General features: G+C 35.7%; 2 long non-coding RNA genes across 2 annotated transcripts; both read left to right on the forward strand.

Annotated features, from left to right (window-relative positions):
* The first annotated feature begins 20006 nt into the window (after window positions 1-20006).
* Window positions 20007-20733, forward strand: LOC141696730 (uncharacterized). The gene is made up of 4 exons (XR_012564476.1): window positions 20007-20188; window positions 20327-20398; window positions 20477-20548; window positions 20712-20733. It is a non-coding gene; the product is annotated as an uncharacterized LOC141696730 (long non-coding RNA).
* Window positions 20734-20854: 121 nt separating this feature from the next.
* Window positions 20855-21415, forward strand: LOC141697361 (uncharacterized). Its single transcript, XR_012564676.1, has 3 exons — window positions 20855-20926; window positions 21229-21300; window positions 21377-21415. It is a non-coding gene; the product is annotated as an uncharacterized LOC141697361 (long non-coding RNA).
* The last annotated feature ends 4208 nt before the right edge of the window (window positions 21416-25623 follow it).

Genomic DNA, 25623 nt, shown 5'->3' on the forward strand with positions numbered 1-25623 from the left:
AAGTAAATGTTACTTCCCATACCATGATCACATATATTTCAAAGAGTTTTGAGTAGAAAGTTTAAGTTTTAAGGTTGCATGTTAAGGTTTTAGTAGAAACTCAAAGTACAACCTTGATTCTTGTGAGTTTAAGGTTGTTTTTGAGAGGACTACAAGGAATGGTGAAGTGCCAAGTCTTGAGAAGGAAACTCTTGATGTTAAATGGTCATTCCCTTCCATTTCATTCGGCCATGACCATAGGGGAGCCGAATGAATGGTTCTTGAGACCATTCTTGTTGCTTTGTTCAATTTTTGCATGTTTATATGATAATGGCTTGAATTTTGTAGTAAAAATTTGATGAAACTCCTTGCATGCTAAGTGATCATCTAGATATAGCTCATGCTAGGCTTGCATGTAAATTTATTGGTAAAACATATTTAGAAAACATGTTGTTTGGCTTGCAAAACTCGAAGACATGCATGCATGTGGATTTCACTTAGAATGTTATAAGATTTTGATCATTTGGAAAGATTTTATTAGTAAGCTTTAATTTCAGTAGGAATAATGTGTTAATATTGATTAATGCTTCTTGATGCATGGTAATAAGTCGTGTATATCTTTTATAAAATGCATAACTTGTTGTTTCAAAAACTTGATGATTTGTGAGTTGTGAAATGTGGTTTCTTTTGTTTTTCCATGATTGCACCTTAGGTAAGGATGATCTCCACCAAGATTATTTTGAGTATAAGGGAGTTAGTTTAGTAGATCACCATGTTTAAGTCTTGGTTTGGGTATTGGGTTATTGGTGGTTGAGTTTGTCAAGTCAAAACCTTGGAGAAAGGAGAGTTATAATTTATGCTGAAAATCAGTTTAGTACCCTGAGGTTTAGAGTGAGTTTTGACCATGTCATTGATGTGCACTTTGAGGCCCAAGCCACCAAAAGTTATTATTGGGAGTATATAAAAGGTTTTAGGTGTAATTGGAGGTTTGCATGTCATTTGGTTAGGTGCACAAGTAGAATAACAAAATCTGTCCAGCAGGGGACAGTTTTGTTGCAACTTAGAAATAGGGAGATTTGACCATGTCATGGGTAGGCCCTCATTAGGCCCTGTTGGGCCTTGGTTAGAGGAAGTGTCAGAGAAGTTTTTCCAACCATAGTTAATAGGATATGAGTTAGAACCATGTGTCACAAGTTAATTCAAGTTATGGTGTTTTCTGCCCAGGAAAACAGGGGAACCATGAACTTTGAGCTTAGGCCCAAGAAGGCCCAAGCCAGGCCCTTGAGCCACATCAAGTTTGGGAGATGCCCTTAGGTCAGGAGAGTCTTGTGTAAGAGGTTTGAAGGAAAACCTATAGTTTAAGGGTGTCAAATGCACTCAAGAAACCATAGATATCATTCTGAAATTTGCACCAGTGAACACTTTCACTCATCACATAGTTTTAGAACACTTAGGAGTAAGGTCTTGGTTAACCACCATAGTTGAAAGATAGTATAAGGTCAGTAGAATAAAAGGCACAAGTGAGGGTCAATAGGTCTTGGATAGTTTAGTAAAGGCACATCGAGTTAGGAAACCAAAATTAGAAGACTTTGTCTAGTTTAGCGACCAAGTGACTTAAGTTGGGGGATCGAGATCATCCAAGCCTAGTGTTGCATTATGGTGTATATGGTGTTATTTGGTATTAATATATGATATGTGATTATGTGGCTATGTGTGTGCAATTATAAATTAAAGGTGAATATAAATTAAGTGCATATAGGCCTAAGTGCCATCCGTGTTTAAATTCGGGTTGTAAATATGTTAAGTTGGTGAGAATATATTATAATGAGGATTATTATTATTTATGTAGGATCTCGAGACGAAGGAAAACTTGCCATAAAGGTCGAGTGAAGCTCCAGTTGCTCCTACCAGTCAGACCAGACCAGCCTTTCTCAAGGCAAGTGATTCAACTTGTCCTTCATATTTACTGCTAATAGTTCATACATTGCTGCAACTATCCTGTGTCATTTGATATATTAAATCAAGCGTAACTTATGTTTATCTTTGAATTATATAAAAATTTCATGAACCCTCGAGTACGTATTGCAAAGTGGTCTTATCATGATAGTATATTAAAGTAATTCGAATGCCAGAATAAAAGAAAGGGTAGTTATAACCCTTGGTTGATTCTCTTGATTAACATGCTGATGATTCCTAAGTATTGATATCTCATCCTGATACTTGAACCCCTATAGAACATTACCTTGAACCCTAATAGCCAGATACTTATCAAAGTGATTCCTCATTGATTGATACCCCTCTTTCTTATCCCGAAGCTTGACAATTCTGATATATCCTGAGTTAAAGATCATTTCTGCATACCTTAACACCCTTAGTATTCATGAAGCTTATCTTCTTGATGATCCAGCACTTGAACCTTGATGAGAAACCATTGCTTAAAGCCCAATTTGGCATTACCCTTTATAATATCCAATAGCCTCACTAAATCCCCTTGTCCAATCTTTGATATATGAAAACCATTCTGTTACTTTAATAGAGTATAGTTTTGTGAATCATGGCCCTGAGATTTAGTACCATATTTCCCGTGTTTCGAGTTGATCTATAATCCCTTGATAAAAAAATGTTTATTGTAAAAGAGATTTTGTTATAAATCGGCATCAGTTTTTGAAATAAATAAAATGTGGGTTTTCAGTCCCAAAGGGGGATAAATGTTTTCTTTGAATAGTGGATCTGGACTGAGACGCGAGTCATTTCCACACTTATAATAGGCTTAAAAGTTGCCTAGGGATTCCCATTAATGTTTTAGAACCCAGCGAGGTTCGGGATTACTTCGCGGTTGATCACCGGTTGTAATCCTTAGCGTCATAAAATAATTTTGATTAAGATATGTTTTTTTATACCAACAAAATGATGCCATCACCCAAAGTTTTATCTCTCATTATCATTGGTCATGTCCTCCCATTGACATTCTTTAATATATATCTCGATTTATGTTTTGTATCGTATTGTTTAGCACTTGTTGAGCATTTGGCTCACTCCTTGCTTTATCTTGATATTACAGCTAGCAGCTATGGTTAGATTCAAGCAGACTGCCCGTAAGACTTGTGATGCTGATGCCTATGTTCGAGCTCAGGTAGAATAAATGATAGTAGTTTGTGTGAGGACTCGGTATTTAAAATCAGTTGTAATAGATGGTAGTGTTGGGCTGTTCGAAACCCTAAATTGTAAGATCTTGGATTTGGGTATGTTTATTTATTATTAAATGTTGTAATAGTTATATTTAATTTGCTATTTAAGTTGGGGTGTGTCAATATATGTACTCGTCCTGATATTTTGTATGCCTTGAGCATGACGAGCAGATACCAGTCTAATCCAGGTGAGGGTCACTGGACAGCTGTCAAGAATATTCTTAAGTACTTAAAGAAGACTAAAGATTCATTTTTGGTGTATGGAGGAGATGACTGATGCTAGCTTCCAGACAGACAGAGATTATTTAGTATCACAGTCAGGTTTTGTGTTTTGCCTTAATGGAGATGTTGTAAGCTGGAAGATTTCAAAGAAAGAGACAGTAGCTGATTCTATAATGGAAACTGAGTATATTACTGCTAGTGAAGCAGCCAAAGAGGCTGTATGGATGCGAAAATTCATAACGGGACTTGGTGTGGTTCCATCGATCGTAGATCCAGTTGATCTCTATTGCGATAAAAATGGAGCTATTGCGCAGGCTAAAGAACCAAGGGCCCATTCGAGGGAAAAACATATACTTAGAAGATATCACCTTCTTCGAGAGATTAATGAGAGAGGAGATATGCATATAAGTAAAGTGTATACTGATGATAATATTACAGACCCTCTGACTAAGGCTTTGTCGCAGCCGAAGCACGATGGTCATTCTAGTTCCATGGGTATTATATACATGGGTGATTGGCTCTAGTGCAAGTGGGAGATTGTTAGTGTTTGTGCCCTAGAGATAACACTATTTGGGCAAAGTGACCAGACCAGACCATCCTTTCATAGTCTAGCTCACACAAGAGGCCTATAATATCACTCCTAAAATTAGGAGGGTTAAATACTTTCCAGATCATTCATATTTTTCTCATACGATTCATAATATATCCGAAATACACTTTTATCATTACCCGATCAAAGGCAACTTTTAATGTAATCAAAGTACATTAATTCTCGTATAAAAAATATAATGATTTTAATTTCAAGGACCATTACATCATTAGCAAAGTGAGAATTACATATGATATAACAGACATGTAGAATCTCACATTGGTCTGCCCAGCACCATGTACATTTACATCTTTCTGTGTTTTTTACTTTAGTATCATTATACCTATGACCAATGAGATATGATCATCAGTCAATAAACACACCAGTCTTAATGCATTGTTATTATCCCTTAATAATAATACTCGACTAGGAACCTTTAGGAATATTGTACTATTCTCATAATCTCAATTCAAAGTCACATACTTAGAGATATAGTATTCATATCATATTCCAAGAAAAGTTATTAATCTAACATTTATATCACAGTAAACTAAGACATAATAAGTTATAAATAGAATAATCGATAAACATAAACACTAATAATCTAAATATCTTAAACTGAAACATTATAGTGTTATCTCTTGGGCACAAACACTAAAAATCTCCCACTGGCACCAGAGCCAATCACCCATGTATCTAATACTCTTGAAACTAGTATGACCATCGTGCTTCTGCTGCGACAAAGCCTTAGTCAGTGGGTCTGCAACATTATCATTACTATGCACTTTACATATATATTTCCTTGATCATTATCTCATTAAGAAGGTGATATCGCCTAAGCCTAAGCACATGCCCAAACAGTCTCCTTGTTAAAAGTACGGAATCAAAATGAACACAAAACAATTTGAGGAATATATTATTTTATTAATATAAACCTTGAGGTTTCTACAATCTAATCAATGTATTGATTAGCTACAATAAATTTAGCAGCATAATAATATGTTTACAAGGATAATAAATGTGAAACTTTAATGGAGCTCTCGTAAACTGAATGTAATTGCTGAAGAAGATAACTAAATGAATACTGCTTCATTTTGTTGCTTTGTAGTCTTCAAATTCCTTTGGACAGGTGGCATCACTTAAACCACTCAATTCATTTGATTTTTTGCATTGTAATCTTGAAATAACTCAAACTGCTAACTGGAGACAAGTAACTTGCAAACTGTGACTAACAAATGCAAGCTACAACTAAGGGTCCAACCTGTGACATACATCACAAGCTGCGACATAGCACAATCAGTGACACCTACCTGTGACATTGCACAAGCTGCGACACCAACCTGCGACATTGCATAACCTGCGACATTGTACAACCTGCGACATTGCACAAACTACGACATTGCACAACCTGCGATATTGCACAACCTGCGACATTGCATAATCTGTGATATGTATTTTCCTTAGAAAGTTTTCCTTGTCTTCAATAGCTGTATCAACTGCAATTTTCATTCTATTTCCAAATTAAATCTCTTCTTTATTGTTGATGTTTAGTGCACTGGTATGGTTCACAAACAACTAACATAAGTTGATATAATTCAATTCTTTGTGCATTGCAGAACTAATACATATTTGAAAGTTACTTCTAGCTTCAGACACTGAACCCCTAATCTTCCAATACTTTAAATCAAACCATGTAAATACTTCTACAAGTCCTTTGATGTCTTATTCTTCATGGAGGCTTGAACATGTTAATAAACTTCTTCCCATGACCTGAGTGTGGACTTAGAGGGTCATTTGCATCTTCTGATTCATTGTATGTATCATGTCTTCATCTCTAGGGTTCCTGTGCTTCATAATTTAATATTGTTTATCTGTTTCTGTTTTTATGTTGAGTTATAATTCCTCGATTACATGTTATATTATATTATGCTTTACAACCTTAAACGTATGTTTGAAGGACAGGCTCGTCAGGAGAGGTTTGATACTTTCAAGTTATTGAATGCATGTAAGAAGGGAGAACGTGATCCGGTTGGACGCATGTTCTAAGGGTGATGGGGTATATTGAGTACCTTGCCAAATTGGGTGCCCTGATTGCTATAGAGCACCATATTGATCTGATTTTGCAATCTTTAAACATAAGCTATTCTCAATTTATGATGAATTACAATATGAATGAGATAGATAAGAACCCCACTGAATTGTTGGCAATGTTGAAAACTGCTAGAACCAACATTCAGAAGGTGTTCCCATATTGATGGTGAATTAGGGGAAGGCCAATGGAAAGGCAAGAGGAATATGGGATCTAAATCTAATGTCAATCTGAAACCTGATCCGACCAAGGATTTGAAGCCTAAACGTGGTGTTCAAAAGGCTGGTGATTGTCACTATTGCAAGAAACCAGGTCAATGGAAGAGGAACTGTCATGCTTATTTAGAGGATTTGAAGAAGAAGAAGGCTGATGTTGCCGCTTCTGATTCAGGTATTAGATACTGGATATGGTTCTCATATTTGTATAAATATGTAGGATCTGCAGGGAAATAGGACATTGGCAAATGAAGAAGTCAACCTACGAGTTGGCAATGGAGCAAAGGTTGTTGCTTTAGCTGTAGGGACTTATCATTTATCGTTGCCCACTGAGCTTGTTTTAGAACTAGATAATTATTTTTACGTGCCTATGATTTGCAGAAACATTATTTCGATTTCTTGTTTGGACAAGAAAGGTTTTTCGATTTTGATTCAGAACAATAGTTGTTCCTTTTCATTGAATAATGTTACCTATGGGGTTGCACGTTTGTTTAATGGTTTATATATTCTTGATTTAGATACTCTTGTCTATAACATAAATAATGATAATAAACATATTAAGATGAAATACTCAAATGAAACATACCTCTAGCATTGTCGTTTAGGCCACATAAATGAGAAACGCATTTCCAAATTACATCAAGATGGTTAGTTGGATAAGATTAATTTTGAATCGTATGAAGAATGCAAATCTTGTCTCATTGGAAAAATGGCTAAAGTTCCTTTTATTGGACAAGGTGAAAGGGCCACCGAACGATTAGGACTTATATATAGTTATGTATGTGGTCCAATGCGTATGATGGCAAGAAGTGGTTTTTACTACTTCATTACTTTTATTGATGATTTCAGTAGATATGGATATGTGTACCGTTTGAAGAACAAATCCGATTTTTTTTAAAGGTTCAAAGAATACAAGGCCGAAGTGGAAAAAAAATAGGGGAAAGTATAAAAGTTCTACGATCAGATCGTGGAGGAGAATACTTAAGCCTCACGTTTAAAGGTTTCTTGAAGTAGTGTGGTATCGTATCACAACTTACTCCTCATGGAACACTTCAATGGAATGGAGTTTCTGAGAGGAGAAATCATACCTTGTTGGACATGGTGTGATCGATGATGAGTCTAGCAGATCTTCCAATAAGTTTCAGGAGTTATGCTCTAGAAATGGATGCATATACACTAAACCGAGTTCCAACGAAATCGGTTCAAAAGACTCCGTATGATATATGGACTGAGAAACGTCACAGCATGTCGTTTATGAAAGTATGGGGATACGAAGCATTTATGAAATGCTTGGTGTCTGACAAGCTAGGACCAAAATTGGATAAATGTTATTTTATAGGATATCTTGAAGAAACTAAAGGGTATAGTTTCTATAATCCTATCGAGAACAAAGTGTTTGTTGCTCGAACCACTGTATTTCTTGAAAGAGAGTTACTTTCCAAGAAAAGTAATGGGAGGATTATAGATCTCGATAAAGATCAACTTGTACAAAATAATATTGAACCATAGTTGAAAAGTGGGCAGGATGTACATCAAGATATTCCTGCTCCGGAAACACAGGTTGTTCATAGATCTAGTAGGGCTCGTCATGAGCTTGAGAGATATTATAGATTTCTCTTGACTCAAGATGATGATGTGATGCTCATAGACAATGATGAGCCTCTTACCTACCAAGAAGCTATGAACAATCCAGACTCCGAGAGATGGTTAGAGGCCATGGAATCCGAGATTGAATCCATTTAAAAAATAAAGTATGGACTTTAGTTGATCCACCTGAAGGGGTAAAACCTATAGGGTGCAAGTGGGTTTTCAAAAATAAAACTGACATGGATGGTAAAGTATAGACCTATAAGGCACGACTAGTGGCAAAAGGTTTCAAACAAATTCATGGTATAGACTATGATGCGACTTTTTCACCAGTTGCTATGGTCAAGTCCATCAGGATTTTGCTAGAAATAGCTATTTACTACGACTATGAGATTTGGCAAATGGATGTAAAGACCGCTTTCTTAAATGGGACCCTTAAAGAGGATGCATACATGATACAACCTGAGGGTTTTGTCGATCCCAAGTTTGCTAAGATGGTCTGTAAGTTGCTTCGATATATTTATGGATTGAAGCAAGCCTCAAGGAGATGAAATCGTCGTTTTGATGAAACAGTCAAAGAATTTGGATTTATTCAAAACGAAGATGAACATGTATTTACAAGAAGGTTAGTGGGAGTCATGTGGCATTCCTAGTACTATATGTAGATGACATATTACTAATAAGGAATAACATACCTTCTCTATAGGCTGTTAAGACTTGGTTGGGAAATAGTTTCTCGATGGAGGACTTGGGTGATGCTACCTATATATTAGGGATCAAGATCTACATAGATAGATTAAGGAAATTAATCAGCCTAAGTCAGAGTACATACATTGATAAAGTATCGCATCGTTTTGGGATGCAAAAGGCAAAAAAATGATATGTCCCAATGTCTCATGGGATATTGATCTCAAAAGATAATTGCCCTAAATCATTAGATGATAACGACCGTATGAGCAAAGTTTCATATGTTTTAGAAATTCACATAATGTATGTGAAGATATGTACTCGTCTTGATGTTTCGTGTGCCTTTAGCATGACAAGCAGATACCGGTCTAATCCAGGTGAGGGTCACTGGACAATTGTCAAGAATATTTTTAAGTACTTAAAGAGGAGTAAAGATTCATTCTTGGTGTATGGAGGAAATGGGAAGCTAGTTGTAAAGGGTTACACTGATGCTAGCTTCCAAACAGACAGAGACGATTCAGTATCTTAGTCAGGTTTTGTGTTTTTCCTTACTAGTGGTGCTATTAGCTAGAAGAGTACAAAGCAAGAGACAGTAGCTGATTCTACAATGGAAGTTTAGTATATTGCTGCCAGTGGAGCAGCCAAGGAGGCTGTTTGGATACAGAAATTTATAACGGGACTTGGTGTGGTTCCGTCGATCATAGATCCAGTTGATCTTTAATGTGATAATAATGGAGCCATCGTGCAAGATAAAGAACCAAGGTCCCATTCCTGGGCAAAGCATATACTTAGGAGATATCACCTTCTTCGAGAGATTAACGAAAGAGGAGATATACATATATGTAAAGTGCATACTTATGATAATGTTGCAGACCCACTGACTAAGGCTTAGTCGCAGCAAAAGCACGAAGGTCATACTAGTTCTATGGGTATTAGATACATGGGTGATTGGCTCTAGTGCAAGTGGGAGATTGTTAGTGTTTGTTCCCTAGAGATAACACTTTTATGTTTATGTTATGAGATATTTGGATTATTAATTACGATTTTATGGATTATTCTTTTGTGATTTATTATATCTTTATTTTTCTGCGGTAAAATGTTAGATTAAGAAATGCCCTTGGAATATGATATGTAAATCTATATCTCTAAGTACGTGACTTAGAAATGAGATTATGAGAATAGTATTGATATTCCTAAAGGTCCGCAGTCAAGTATTGTTGTAAAGGGATGATAATAATACATTAAGACTACTGTGTTTATTGACTGATGATCACATCTCATTGATCATAGGTATAGTGATACTAAAGTCAAAAACACAGGCACACGTATTAGATACATGGTGCTGGATTGATCCGTTGTGAGATACTACATATTTATAGTGTCATAAGTTAATCTCACAGTGATAATGATGTATTGGTCCTTAGACCTGGAGTCATTATATTTCTATACGAGAATTAATATACTTTGATACTATTGAAAGTTATCCTTGACTGGGTAATCATAAAAGTAGACATTGGGTATATTATGAATCATATGAGAAATGTGAACGATCTAGATGGGATTTAGCCCTCCTATATTAAGGAGTGATATTAATGGCCTCTTGATTGAGTAAGACTATAAAATGCATGGCCGTGCTCAAATAAGATTTGTTTAATAGTTTACTCTTTGATCAAGGAAACAAGGATTAAACATTAACAGACGATGATACAATGCATGCCTCGAGTTTGATCTATAATATAAGGCTTAAGGGTTTATATTACATTGTACATTATTCACAAAAGTTATAATTGAATCACCAATTATTATTATTACTTGGGTAGTAATGATGTATTACTAGATACCACTCATTATTTATAATTTTATTGTTAGAAAATAAAATTATTGCCAACATAATAATAATCTAAAGGGTCACACACAAAGAACGTATAAAATGGAGTGTTATTTAAATTATGAGTTTAAATATTTTATTATTTTTAATTTAAATTTAATTATTAAATTAATTAAGTGAGACTTGATTAATTATATATATATATATATATTAGAATTCAAATTTAATAGTAATAAAAACCCAAAAAATCAGAATGGGTTATTTTTAAAAGCCCGTTAGGTTAAGGTTAAGGCCTTAATCCTCTCTCCCATATATATACATTAGGATGTATAATTTTAGGGTTACTAGTAATATTACGTTTCTGAGAAACACCCTACTAGCTCTACATCTTAGAGAGGCTAGAGAGAAAGAGAGATAGAAAAAGGCAACCAAATCGGCTAGTACCGGCTACGGTGATTGTTGGACGATCGTACGTTCATGTGGATATCTTGGAGAGAAGACCTTTGCAAGGACGGATGATGTGATTCATTAAGATCAGAACTTCCATTACTATCATACGAAAAGCTTTATTAAGGTACATAATTCTATTCTCCATATTTATCCAGTCATTATACATAGATCCTGCGGTAGGGATTCAATTTTTTTTTGTTTTCTGTTGCATTTTATTACTTGAATCCCTAACGTTACCCATATGGCATCATAACTGGCTTTGGTCCTTCGCAATCTTACAATAGAATCCATGGTTATTTGTTCCCATTTCCATTCGGGAATCTCCGGGGGTCACAAAAGTCCACCGGGTCTCTGGTGTTTTGCCTTCACTCTCTGGCAAGTCAAATATTTTCTTACCCATTCTGCTACATGCCTTTTCATGTTGGGCCACCAATAATATTCTTCAAATCCCTATACATCTTGGTGCTCCTCGGTGAATGGAATACCTTGAACTCTGGATTTCATCCAAGATCTCATCTTTCACCTCTTGAACATTGGGGACCCAAATCCTGTAGGAATACCTCATTATTCCCTTATCATCTTTCAAGGTATTAATTTCTTTTCTGGTCATTGACTCTCTTCCTTCACTCATTATTCTTTCTTGGCATAATCTGATCTTTTCCAATAACTCGGGCTGCATTGCAATCTCAAATAGTTTTTCGGTACCGGCTCCGGTTACCCTCACTTCTATCTCAATTTTCTCGAAATTTCTTATCAACTCTTCCGAAGTCATTATCATCTTGAGTCTCTATTTCCTATTAAGGGCGTCAACTACCATATTGGAGTTCCCTGGATGATAAAGAATCTCGCAATCATAATCCTTGATTAGCTCTAGCCACCCCCTATGGCGCATGTTGAGCTCTTTCTGCGTGAAAATGTACTTGATGCTCTAATGGTCTATGAAGATCTCGCACTTCTCTTTATACAAGGAGTGCCTCCAAATATTTAAGGTAAAAACTATTGCCGCGAGCTCAAGATCATGGGTAGGATATCGAATTTCGTATTCCTTCAGTTGTCTTGATGTGTACGTGATTACCTTGTCGTGCCGTGCACGCACCCTAATCCCTTGTGCGAAGTGTCACTAAAAATCACAAAATCTCCTTTTCCATCTGGCAATGCTAACACAGGGGCCATCACCAATAGTTTCTTCAATTCCTGGAAGCTGTTCTCACAATTCTCTGTCCATTCGAACTTCTCAGTCTTACGAGTAAGTCGGGTTGAAGGGGCTGTGATCTTCGCAAAATCTTGAACAAACCTACGATAGTAGCCGGCCAATCCTATGAAACTTCTTACCTATGTGGGTGTGGTTGGCCTTTCCCAATTTGAGACCGCCTCCATCTTGGAGGGGCCGACCAATACTTCTTCCTTATTGATCACATGTCCTAAAAACTGTACTTTATTCCGCCAGAACTCGCACTTCGAGAATTTTACATATAATTGTTCCTCCCTGAGTATTCCTAGAGCTATCCCCAAATGCTCGACATGCTCTTCCTCGGTCCTTGAGTAGATTAAAATATCATCAATAAAAACTATCACACACTTGTCCAAATACTTTTTGAACACTCTATTCATTAAATTCATGAAAGCCGATGGGGTGTTGGTTAATCCAAAGGACATTACTAGGAACTCATAGTGTACATACCTAGTACAGAACGCAGTCTTTGGAATATCTTCGGGTTTATCTTTAGTTGATGATATCCAGTTCTTAGGTTGATCTTTGAAAAGTAGACAACATCCTTCAGCTCGTCGAACAAATCATCTATTTGGGGTAATGAGTACCTACTATTTATGGTTAGCTTGTTTAACTCTCGGTAGTCAATGTCCAGCCTCACACTCCCATCATTTTTCTTAACGAACAATATTGGTGGTCCCAAAGGGGACACACTGGGTCGTATTATACCCTTCTTCAATAGTTTTTACAATTGGGTAGATAATTCCTTCATTTTTAACGAGCCAGCCCGTATGGTGCCTTCGAAACTGGTGCGGCCCCTAGGGCCAGCTTAATAGCAAATTCAATAACTCTATCAGATGGTAGCCCTGGAAGATCTTGTGGGAATACATATTCAAACTCGTTGACTACCAGGATATCCTACAAGTTGGGCACCTCTCTCTAGGTGTCCACCATATAGGCTAAGTAAGCCTCATTTCCTTTTCGTAACATCCGTTTGGCATGGGCCATGGTCAAAAATTTCTGCGTCTGTCACTTTCCTCTGAATATGACATCTTTCTTTCCCGGGATATTTAACTTAACTTTTTTCCCTTTATAGTCTATATGAGCATCATTTTTAGATAGCCAGTCCATTCCCATAATTATGTCAAATATTTCTAATTTTAAAAGAATCAGATCAACGCTAAAATATTGTTCACATATGCCTAACTCGCAGAAGGTGTGAATCTGGTTAACAGGGATAACCTCATGGTTGGCTATTTCTACTTGTAAAGATTCTTTTTAGGGTTTAGCTTTAAATCTTAATTTTTGTGCAAAGTCCCTCGATATAAAAGATTTGTTCACTCCAGAATTAAATAAAATATTTGCACTGGCTGTATTAAGAGAAAGGGTACCTGCTATCACATTCGAGTCTTCCATAGCATCCTTAACTATCATATTAAAAGTCCTTGCAATAGATGGCTTATTGGAGGCAGCCCTGCTCGCTCCTGAAGCCGCTGGTTTGTTCATTGGGTGATCCTTCCTTCACTGACCCGGGCGTCCATACTGGAAACAAGTGATGTCCTTGCTGACAGCGGGGATTGGTGAAGTACAATTGTTAAAATAGTGCCTTTCCCGACCACACTTAAAACAAGTGATTGTTTTCACCCTACACCCCGGAATGCATCCTTCCACAAGTGTTACATGTTGTTAATAGGGTCAAGATTGATTAGAATAGGACACTCCTGATTTCGGGCCGCTCTGGCTCACATTCACACTCATGCTCTTTCTTTTCATCTTTCCCTACTATCTTTCCTTCTGTATCTGTTCACCTCCTGCCTCATCAGTTATTGCCTTTTGCACCAGAGTGGCATAGTCCGTAAGCTCAAGGATTGCCACTACTTCAACCCTTGTTGAAACCTCCTAGATTTCTTCTCCCCGATGTTTACAAACTCTGGCATAAACCTTGATAACTCTATAAATTTAGCTTCATAATATTCTACTGATAAGTTATTCTACTTTAGCTTCAGAAACTTGAGCTCCATCTGATTCTCCATAAACCTTGGAAAATACTTTCCCAGAAATAATTGACTAAACCTCTCCCAGGTTATGATGACATCGGTCTCCATATTTTTCTTGGCCTCCCACCAATAGTTAGCCTCTCCTTTCAGAAGGTAAGTAGCAAATACAGTCTTATGTGCCTCATCAATACTCAGAATCTCAAAGGATTTCTCCATTTCCTTAAGCCATGCTCTTGCTTCAACTGCGTCAGCTGATCCGTGGAACTCAGGGGGCTTAAGGGACATAAAAGACCTGAATGAGTTTGCCACATCATGGTTATTTCCTTGAGGTGGTGGGTTCAGTTGACGTTCCAGGTTTTTCCTCAGTAGTTGCATGAACTTCCCCATGGGATCATGCATAGGTTCTCTCTCTGTTGCTCAACCTCAGTTTCCCCTTCTTCAGCCTCTACTTCAAATTCTCCAATATCAAACGTTTTCTCCTCTGCTCCATAATGGGAGTCATCTTTTTCAACATAATCTTCGTCTTCCTCTTCATTGTGTTCCTGGTTCCTTCCCTCTTGGTTGTGGCTTCCCTGGTCCTCAAACCCCGGGTTCGCCCTAGTTCCTAATCTTCTTTGTGGCATATTTCTTCAAATTTTTGAAAAATGAAACATTAGGTCACAATCATACATATAAGATTGTACCACTCATAGTCGCTACAATATGAAGAACGTATTTCACAGTTCTAAATAAATAAGACAGTTCTAATCGCAAGTAGTGCAGAAAATTATAAGGATAAAATAGTGACCATGTCACTAAAGAACTAAACTAAACTGAAAGCAAACAAGTATATACATAATGCGAGAAATACATAGTCCGGTATGGTCAAAGTACAACGGTGCTACAGTCATCTTCCCAAAAGTGAAATACATAAGTCATACTGTCTAGTCAGAGAAAAGGATAACTATATACAAGTTAACTATCCCAGAAAATTGGCATTCTACTATGGCCTCTAGCAACTATACGACTAGACTACTACATCACTGATCCCGAATCAAACACGAGAGCTGGTTAACTCCCACACTCTCTCCATCGTACGACGGATAATATACTCAGCCTGCCTTCGGGACACTCTATCGCACATGTCTTCATGAAATGCTCAAATCCTCAAGCGAGCTATAAGCTCGATTCTGGTCAACTCTTTCCTCACAGATTGAGGTATGATAGCTCTCATCTCATGAACCGGTGCCCGCCTACTAGCTCTCTCCGCCTCTAACTCTCTCCTGGCCACATCCAACCTGGCCTCAGCAATGGCCAATCGTGAACTCAGTCTGTCATGTATAAAACCCTGAACCAACAAGGGTTGTCTCATGATCGAGGGGTGGGGAATCTGGCTCCGTTGAGGGCGCATCCTCAGTCTACAGGAGCTCAGGAGTAAGAGTATCAGAGCCATCGTCATAAGGGATTAGTGGTAGTGGTGGAGGAGTAGGGGCTCTAACCACATGGAGTTGGGGTAGGTAGGTACCAGTGTACTCCACAACAACATCAACCGGCTCCTCAGCAACTGGGACCTCCTCCGGGTCCTCATCATCATAAATATCTTAAACAACTGGCTCGGCCTCCTCCAAGGGGTCCTCCTCATCATCTACATCAGCAAGTGGCTCAGTATCCTCCATGGGTTCCTCCTCATCAATCTCCTCATAAATAAGCGGCTCGGTATCCTTCGAGGGGTCCTCCTCCTCATCAACATCCTTATCAAGCTCAACCTGATCTTCAGCATGTAGAAATGTCGTGCTCCTACTAATACATCTCTAAATCCTCGACCTCGTGCTCCTACACATTAAGAGAGCTAAGTTACTATATCATGATACTTGTAAGAGTTCCTGTAAGGGTTTTAACTGTCAGCGCTACTTTAGGTAGCTAGACTATGAACTTGACAAGAGTTCTTATTATCTTTTTGAATTAATTATTATATCGTTGTATCATCTCTTAGGTTTATAACGCTTAACTCTGATACCATTTATGTAACACCCCAGATCCGGGGTCAGAAATCCGGGTTGTCACGGTCTTTCTTTCCATTAATATCACTAAACTTAAATTAAAAATAAATAACTGCATGTTGTGACCCCATAATAATACACTCCCCAACATGTTATAGTCTCATGGATGAAATTGAAATAAGTAATAGTCCTTGGAATCTATAAGTCAAAAGTTATTACAAACCTAAAATGATTACTTAATAGGTTTACAGTTCTTTACCAATATCCAACACAAGTTATATTTATATATAATTTGATTCCCAAAAGCTGAATGCCTAAACTACAGATAGTTCTACCTCTGCAGCAATGGCAGCTAAGATATCAACGGGTAGACGTGAGACGTTTCCCACACTCTAGCGGTGAGTCTGCTTGAGTCTGACCATCCTTCCTAACTGTTATTGTGTGATGAAGAAATGAAGAGAGGGTGAGCAAAATAGCTCACCAAAATAACATGTATAATATGATTAATAATGCAAAGTATCTTTATCGATGGTTTTTCTGAAAATCTTTTATGCATAAGATAATCATATACTATATATAAGTTTAAAATAATGAAGTTATAAGATACTCTAAAATACTTTTTGTTAGTGTTTGTGCCTTAAAGACAATACTATGATGTTTTTGTTTAAGATATTAGGATTATTTAATGTTTATGTTCTATCGATTATTCTCTTTATAATTTATTAATTCTTAATTTACTGCGATATAAATGCTAAATTAATAAATGTCCTTGAAATATGATATGTAATTTTATATCTCTAAGTACATGACTTAGAAATGAGATTATGAGAATAGTATCAATATTCCTAAAGGTCCCTGGTCGAGTATTACTCTTAGGGGACAATAATAATGCATTAAGACCGGAGTGTTTATTAACTGATGATCACATCTCATTGATCATAGGTATAGTGATACTAAAGTCAAATACACATGCATATGTATATGTACATGGTGCTGGACAGACCCAATGTGAGATTCTTCATGTCTGTTATGTCATAAGTAATTCTCACAATGATAATGATGTAATGGTCCTTAGACCTGAAGTCATTATATTTCTATACAAGAATTAATATACATTGATTTCATTAAAAGTTATCCTTGACCGGGTAATGATAAAAGTGGACATTGGGTATATTATGAATCGTATGAGAAATATGAATAATCTAGATGGGATTTAACCCTCCTAGTTTAGGAGTGATATTATTGGTCTCTTATGTGAGCTAGACTATGAAATGCGTGGCCACGCTCAAATGTTGATTTGATATGATAGTCTACTCATTGATCAAGGAAACTTGGATTAAACTATGATGAGAATGACACATTACATGCCTCTAGTTTAATCTATAATATTTGGTTAAAGGGATTATATTATATTGTACATTATTCACGAAAGGTTTAATCGATCACCGATTCAATTAATATTACTTGGGTAGCAGTGATGTATTACTAGATGCCACTAATTATTTACGATTTTAAATTAGATTTAAACTTCGTTGCCAATGTAATAATAACCTATAGGGTCACACACTAAGAATGCTTGAAGGATTATTTAATTTAAATTGGATTTAAATTATATTAAAGTAATTCAAATTATTTATAATATTAATTAAGAATGACTTAATTAGTTAGATAAATATTGATACTCGAATTTACTAATATTAATCATAAAATTTATTTTTTAAATAATTAAGTGAGACTTAATTATAATACAAATAGGAATTTTGAATTAATAATAACTCCTAGTTAGTTAAGAGTTATAATTCGTTTTTCTACTCTCTATATAATATCTCTTGTGTGGCTGATTTTGCAAGCAAGAATTTTGCTAAAATCCTAGCCACCAAGGGAGAAGATGGAGAGAGCAAGAAGAAACGAGTTTGTGCTAGTACACATTCAATCCTTGAGTTCAAGCATTCGTGTAGATACCGATAGAGCGTAGATCGCGAGAGCGGGATGCGTGGTGATTGAAGAAGCTTTGGATCTCCATAAGTCAACCAATTGGTAAAGCTTATTAAGGGAAACAATCTGATCTACGAATTAAATATATGTTTTTCGCATGGATCCTGCGGTGGGTTTCAAAAATTCTGATTTTTTACGTTTTTAATTATTGTTTCCGTTGCGTTTATGTGCTCGAAACCCAACAATGGCATCAGAGCTACTTGCGAAAAGTATTAAATTCGTTTATGTGTTTACGGGTTTTATTATGATAACATGTATACAATATTCCATGACTGTTATGTATGTGATTTTGTATGTTTTACATGTTGTTATGTTCATATATGTGTAGATATATATACGTTTTGAATATATGATATTTATGAGAGTTGTATAATCATATGATGATTATATAATCTGTATATATACTGATATATACATGTTTTGTGTTTGTTTTTATTATAAGAATTGTATTTGATACGATTCTGAATCGGATGCAGTGGATTTGCTGAAATCTGTGTCTGGTATCCGATTTTGGCGAACGAATACGCTATTTCATATATAATCGAGCGTCTGAACGTAACTTATAGCTAAATCTATCATCGACTGAATTGACGTCGTTTAGGCCCTGTAATATGCGATTTAATGCTATCAGATTTAATTTTGAATTTTTTGATTTTTTTCAATATTTGGTTTTTATGATTAGATCATGATGGGTATGATATGTTAAGATCATATTACGTGTTTTAACATGTTATTTTGTGTTAATTGTGCATGCACTACAAGAAAACTGTCAATAAACATCACACATTAGACATCAGTTAGGTTTGCCACTGATGTTAAAAGAATTTATAACATCACCCCGTGTTTTTATGATGTCTATGTTGTTTTAAAACATCGGTTATTTTAAAACTGATGTCTGAAGTTCCAAAAAAAAATTCACTCCCCGCCCACTTTATTTTTGTTTCCGCCTTAGCCAAATAAATTCCCCCCCTTAGCAAATATTCTCCCCCCCCTTTTTGTTTTTCCCCACGAGACACATAACTTGAAAAACTAAAAACTAAAAAAAATGAACACACAGAAGCTCTCTCTCTCTCTCATCCGACTCTCTCGCCCCGACTCTCTCACCCCACCATCATCATCTCCACCACTCACCACCCCCACTCACCAACATCACCGCCGCTCTGCTCACCACCATCATCTCCACCACTCACCACCATCATCTCCACCATCTCTCTCCATTTTTCTATGCTAAGCTCATAAGAGGATAAGCTTGAATTAGGATCTTCTCTACTTGGTTATCATTTTAGAAACTCGAATCGGTAAGTGAATTTACTATGTTATTTTGAAATAGGGTCTTCTCGGTGAGTAGTTTTCAATTGGGGTTTTTTAAAATCGAAACCCTGAATTTTTAATTTTGGTTTTTTTTGAAATTGTAACCCTAATTTACTTATTTGAATATGTTTAATAGAATTGACGTTGCCGGAGATGATATTAGTATTGGTACATCACTGCCTCTTGTTATTTATCTGTTGCTTCAAATTTTATATCTGATGATGAGCTTTAGATTTACTAGAATAATTTTGATTGGTTGCATAAATAAGGAACTACATATGTATGTGATAGTTAAAGTACATGTGAAAGAAAACTGATCCAATCTATGATCTTTTTGTTTATTTTGGTTTTATATTATGACCTTTTACTTGCCTTTTAGTTTGGATCTAGAGGAATGAACATCTAAAAGCTTGTTTGTGCTCATCTGCTGGATCTTTCCTGCAAAAGGTCGTCACTGATTAATGATTTATCACATATTTATGTTCGAAATAGCTCAGATTGTTTTAATTTTGTGGAAAGTTGAAACAGATGTATGTGCCATGCTCTGTAGTTGACAAAACAAAAATTTTGTTGAATACTATGACATGGTTTAGTTTTGGTTGAGTCTTGTATGTGTCATAAAATAACATGTTGTTAAGAACTGCTAAAAACTTGATGCTTATTAACAGGATTCACGGGGATGAATGATGTGGGAAACTTCAGATCTTATAATAAGACTAATACATGATTAAGCTCCCCAATGAATAGGTTTGGTGATCATGTGAATTTCTCATCTGGGCCTTCTTCTCACTCGAGGTTCATGCCTCTGAGTCCTCGGAGGAACCATTCCCAGAGCTTTTGGTCAGCTTCGCGTTGTCTTTCTGTATGGTTTTGTTGTGATACTTGCTAATTTTTTGTCTGCATTTTTTTGTGCAGTGTAGTGAACTAAACATATCTTTAAATTAAGCTTCCTAGCATGACCTCTTAGAGCTGTAGTAAATTAGAACTCTCCTTTCTGCAGATCCCTTTTGGGGAATCGTATCCAAGGTTCGATTCCTCAGGAACTAGCCAACATCGCTACTCTTCAGGAGCTGTAAGTGAAAATGTGATCTATATGACTTGGATTTCAAGTATAACCTTTGGTTGACTTAATCTGAGTTGAACTTTTCAGGTTTTTGGAAGATAATCTACTTGAAGGGCCTATTCCTCGAAACTTTGGAAGTTTGATTGGCTTGAGGAGATTGTAAGAATTACAATTGCATGCCTAAAGGGTTCTTCATGGAGGGCTTTTATCTATTACATAATGTGTTCACATTTTTATCATAATTAAAACATAATTACATAATGCTTTAACACTTCTATCATTATTTATCTATTGATGGAAATCTTGCAAACAATCTTCACAGCGTTGTTTCTGCAAATAAATTAAATGTAACAATACCAGAAATATTTGGCAACCTGAGGAATCTAGAGGATTTGTAAGTACTACTTCATCTATACTGTATATTTCTAAGTTTAACAGAGTCTTAAAATTATCTACTCCTTGCAGTAGGATAGATGGGAATGATTTCTCGGGGAAGATACCCGATTTCATTGGAAACTGGACAAATATGACAAGACTGTGAGTAATTTTGGTCGATTATGCTTCAGTTTGGTTCTACTTGGTTGTTAGTACATATTCTAGAAACTACGGTTACATATACCTCTCAATAAACTTCAAATTTTGTGCAGGGACTTGCAGGGAACAGGACTGGAGGGTCCAATTCCATTGAGCATCTCCCGTCTGAGAAATATAATAGAAGTGTAAGAACTGCTCAAATATCTAGCCAATGTTTAATACCTTCATGACTTTCTATCATTGTAGTTGATTTTTGGTTTGGACTTTTGAGATCAGTTGATTACTTCTGTGCTTTCTATTGATAGGAGGATATCTGATCTGACTGGAAGAAATTCGACTATCCCAGATTTAAAAGATATGCAATCCTTGCATGTGCTGTAAGTCATACATAAATTTTGTCTGATGCAGATGTGTTTCCCTGAAAAAATTAGTTAACATTTCTTTTTTTTGCAGGATATTAAGAAATTGCTTGATCAATGGTGCACTTCCAGAATACTTTAGAGTACTTGGTCAACTAAAAACCCTGTAAGCTAACTTTTATTATTGCTCAATCCGGTACTAATTTCTGGTAATGGAGTTCCTCACAATGTATGTCTGTGCATGCGCGTGTGAGGAATTACAATGTACTATATATGTTTTCACAGATGCATTAGTCGATACAAGCACACAATAGAGACCTATATTTTTAAGTATTACTATGTAGAATTCATTAGCACATTCAGAGACTCTCCTTATAATAATTTAGTTACACTGTTCTGTCTATGCATATAAAGAAGAACATTGTAAATTATGAGGGTACTTCTGGATTTCTCGTCGAAGTTCAAATACCAGATTCAATGGCGCTCTTAAACGACCTTAGTATACAATATCTGTATGTGAATTTGTTTCAAATACTTCTTATAAGAAATTATTACCTTCCAGGAACACATGCAACTAACTCGGATAGCTGGACTTGCATAATTTATCTTCTTTCCTACACCTGTTTAATTTAGCCTCTATGTAATTTGCAAACTAATGTACTCAGAAGTGTGACACCAACTTGTAATCGAATGTAGGTATCTGAATCACAATTCATTGACTGGAGAGATACCAAGTTGGATTTCTGGTAGCAAAGAAAATTTGTTAGTTCTTTACACAGCTTTCATTTCAATATATCATCTAGATTTAGAGAAACCACATGCCAGGATGGATCATTATTAAGTTCCATGTTTATCGTATTCACAAATTTCATAATTGTATTGGCTGCAGTGATGTATCTTACAATAATTTTTCACGGACAGCTGAATATAACTGCCAGCCATCTAATGTGTAGGTTTCTTCCTGCTTCATATACTCTATAAACTAAATATCAATATTTCTTTAAATTCCTTTTGTATCTTTTACAGGAATCTTGTATCCAGCATGTCATCTTTAAAAAACAATTCGTAAGTTTCTATAGACATGATATCTACTAGTTTTTTATAAGCACGCCATGAACTAGCTTAGTTTATTTTGTAGAGTTGCTTGGTGCTTAAAGAAAGATATTCCCTGCTCCCGAAAACCTCAGTGTAAGTGCAACAACAATCTTACTCTTCAACTATGATGTCGAGTTGCTTCCAAATCAAGATCACCTCCATATTCTGAGACAAAGAGCTATTGTGAAACCCGCAGATTACTCACTTTTATCAATTGTGGAGGGACTACAACGGAGTGGGAGTCATGGACTGGATATAGCTGCTCTATTACAAAGTCCTCAAGCATCAAAGTAAAGTTGTTGCAAAACCAGCTTACTAGTGCGCACAACTTTGTATCATAACAGGGGGAACTAGTGTGACTCTTGATTTGGTTGATCTGATCTTGCTGAAAATCATTTAAATATTTCATCAAATAATCTTTGTAGTTTGCACTGGCAGTGTAGAATTTCAAATATATATTAATTCTCAGATCTTCCAATTGCAGCATTTAACTTCAAAAATAAAAATAGTGCTGAAATACTGAGATGCAAATACGTATTTTAATGAATTAATACTGATGTCAAAAAATAATTGTACATCACTTTTAATGAATAAATACTGATATCTCAAAAATAATTATACATCACTTTTAAAGAAGAAAAACTGATGTCAAAAAAGTTAATGTACATCATTTTTGATAAAAAAACTGATGTCAAAGATAAATATATTCAAGTGTAAATTGAACATAGACATCACTTTGTTTGGGATATAATTGATGTCTATGTGCAACTATAGACATCGCCTTTTACTGAATAAATTGATGTTTAATATCTGATTTTACATCACCTAAAAGAAAATATATGATGTCTATGTTGTAAAAAACATAGCTCATTATATGTTTAATCTGTTGTAATAAGTGTAATTTATTTATTAAATTATTTATTTCTAATATTTTTTGTAAAAAAACAATGCATGGACATCAGTTTTTTTTCCAGAAACGATGTCTAAGCTAGTAAAGACATCGGGTTATGGCCGATGTCTAGAATAGACATCACCGACATCAACATCGGTTGCGAAACAGCATAGACATCGGCCAAAAACTGATGTCTATGGACTTTTTTCTTGTAGTGATGATGGATGGTTATGGCTTATGATCTTGGGTTAATGGTTTTGGTTTTACAAATACGGCTTGCATGTCATTTAATCTTGTAATTATTAAATCTCGAATGTAACTTGAGTTCTTCTTGTAAGTTCATTAGATTAGTTTTCATATTTCATTCTTGTAATGTACATGAAGACATGAAGATTTAAAGATCAAGGATAATCTGAAACGGAGGCCATCCAAGGAAGCAATACAAGAAAGAAGACATGTAATAGTTAGCCTGTATTTATTTTCCTCCTTAGATTGACCTAGATCTTTGTCATTAGCTTGATAAAGATCACATAGGATGAAGCCATAACCAACCACGTTTATTTATTGCACTTTACATATATATGTGCATATGATGAATGTATGTGTATAGTAGTTTATAAAGATGCATGCTTAATTAGATTAAGGATGCATGTATTAGATACAACACTCATGCCATGTTTGCTAAACAAGATAAAATCTGTAACGATTCAAGATTTTAAAATGAACAAATGATTATGAGATTCTCGTGTTTATGAAACACGAAATAAAATACAAATTTTCTTTGTTTCTAACATGGGGCGATTTTGTCAAAAGCGAGTTCATTGAACTTGTAAGGTTGTGAGTTTTAAGCGAGACCGTTGTGACTCCCTCACTACCTGGAAATCAAACCATTGACGAATATTGATTTGAAGTATTTTATTCAAGGAAAAATTGGGAATCTCTTTATGATGGGATCATGATCATTTTAAAATTAACAAAACCCTAAAGTTAATATTAAGTTGATCAGATGCCTTCCAATGAGTTCAATGCGTTAACCCCTAGATCGACCAGGAGTGGGTTCGCCAAAGCGAAGTACTCTCATCTATCGTGGAGGATGTGTTAAAATATATTGATACTTTTTGACTATTGGGTTTGACTTAACTAAGTTACCATAATAGGATTGTGAACTTAGAGGCATAGAGTTTGGCGAGATTTTTTAGATAAATATGAACAAATGTTGTTCCACCAAGCTATTCAAGAGTTATATAGTTGATATAATTGACAAATGTTGTCTACCTAAATAATCATGTTTTAGGAGAAAAGCAAAAGCTGACCTACCGCATTGTGAAATATGGATCTTGGCTCACTAGAAAGGATATAGAAGATATTTTTTCCGAATTAATAGTTAGGGCTATTGATTTGATAAAAATAGTGGGAGATATATATTGTGAATATATATATGAATAATCACTTGAACATAATTTAATGATCATCTGTAGACTAAGTCATTTTATGCACTTTAATATTGTAGATATCAAATGACAAATAACACAAATAACTTCTCTATGTAATAGTCCTCGAGAAGGACAAGCTATCATGAAATAATTTCCTCAATTGACATGGGAACTTGAGGATTGTCCTCAGGTTCAAGGATGTCACTCAAACCCCTCCCTTATTTCTTCTAGATGAGGATGAAACATGTGCTGAACAAAATGCTTACCAGAAGAAAATTGATTATACAACTGATGTTTCATGTGTCATGCTTGTAATTATGAGTGCTGAGCTTTAGAAGAAACAAGAGCATAATGATGCTTATGATATGATTGAGCACCTTCAAAGGATGTTTGAAAGATAGGCTCGTCAGAAAGATTTGACAATTATAAGGAACCATACTTTTACATTAATGGAAGAATCATATCCGGTTGGACCACATGTTCTAAAGGTGATAGGCATATGTACCCTGATATTTTGGGTTTCAAGAATGGTTTAGAGACTCAGCTTTATTTGATCAAACGATCTTTGAACAACTTCTATTCTCGGTTCGTTAAGAACAAAAGGAATGAGATAGACAGAACACTCACTGAGTTGTTAAGCATATTTATAACTGCTGAAAATAACACGGTAAATGCATGAATTACGTCCATATTGATGATGTACACATGGATTGCAAATAGGAAAGGAAAGTGGACAGGCAAGGTGAAGATTTGATCTTATTCGGTGTCAAACCAAAGTCCAATCCCAAAGGGCTTTTGAAGCCTAATAGTGGTGTTGCTAAAGGAGATGATTGTCATTTCTGTGTTAATAACTGGATGAATGGAAGTTAAATTGTCGAACTTATTTGGAAGATCTAAAGAAGAAGACTAGCAATGGTCAAG

This window comes from Apium graveolens, chromosome 11 (assembly GCF_009905375.1).
Source record: "Apium graveolens cultivar Ventura chromosome 11, ASM990537v1, whole genome shotgun sequence".
NCBI classification, from domain to species: domain Eukaryota; kingdom Viridiplantae; phylum Streptophyta; class Magnoliopsida; order Apiales; family Apiaceae; genus Apium; species Apium graveolens.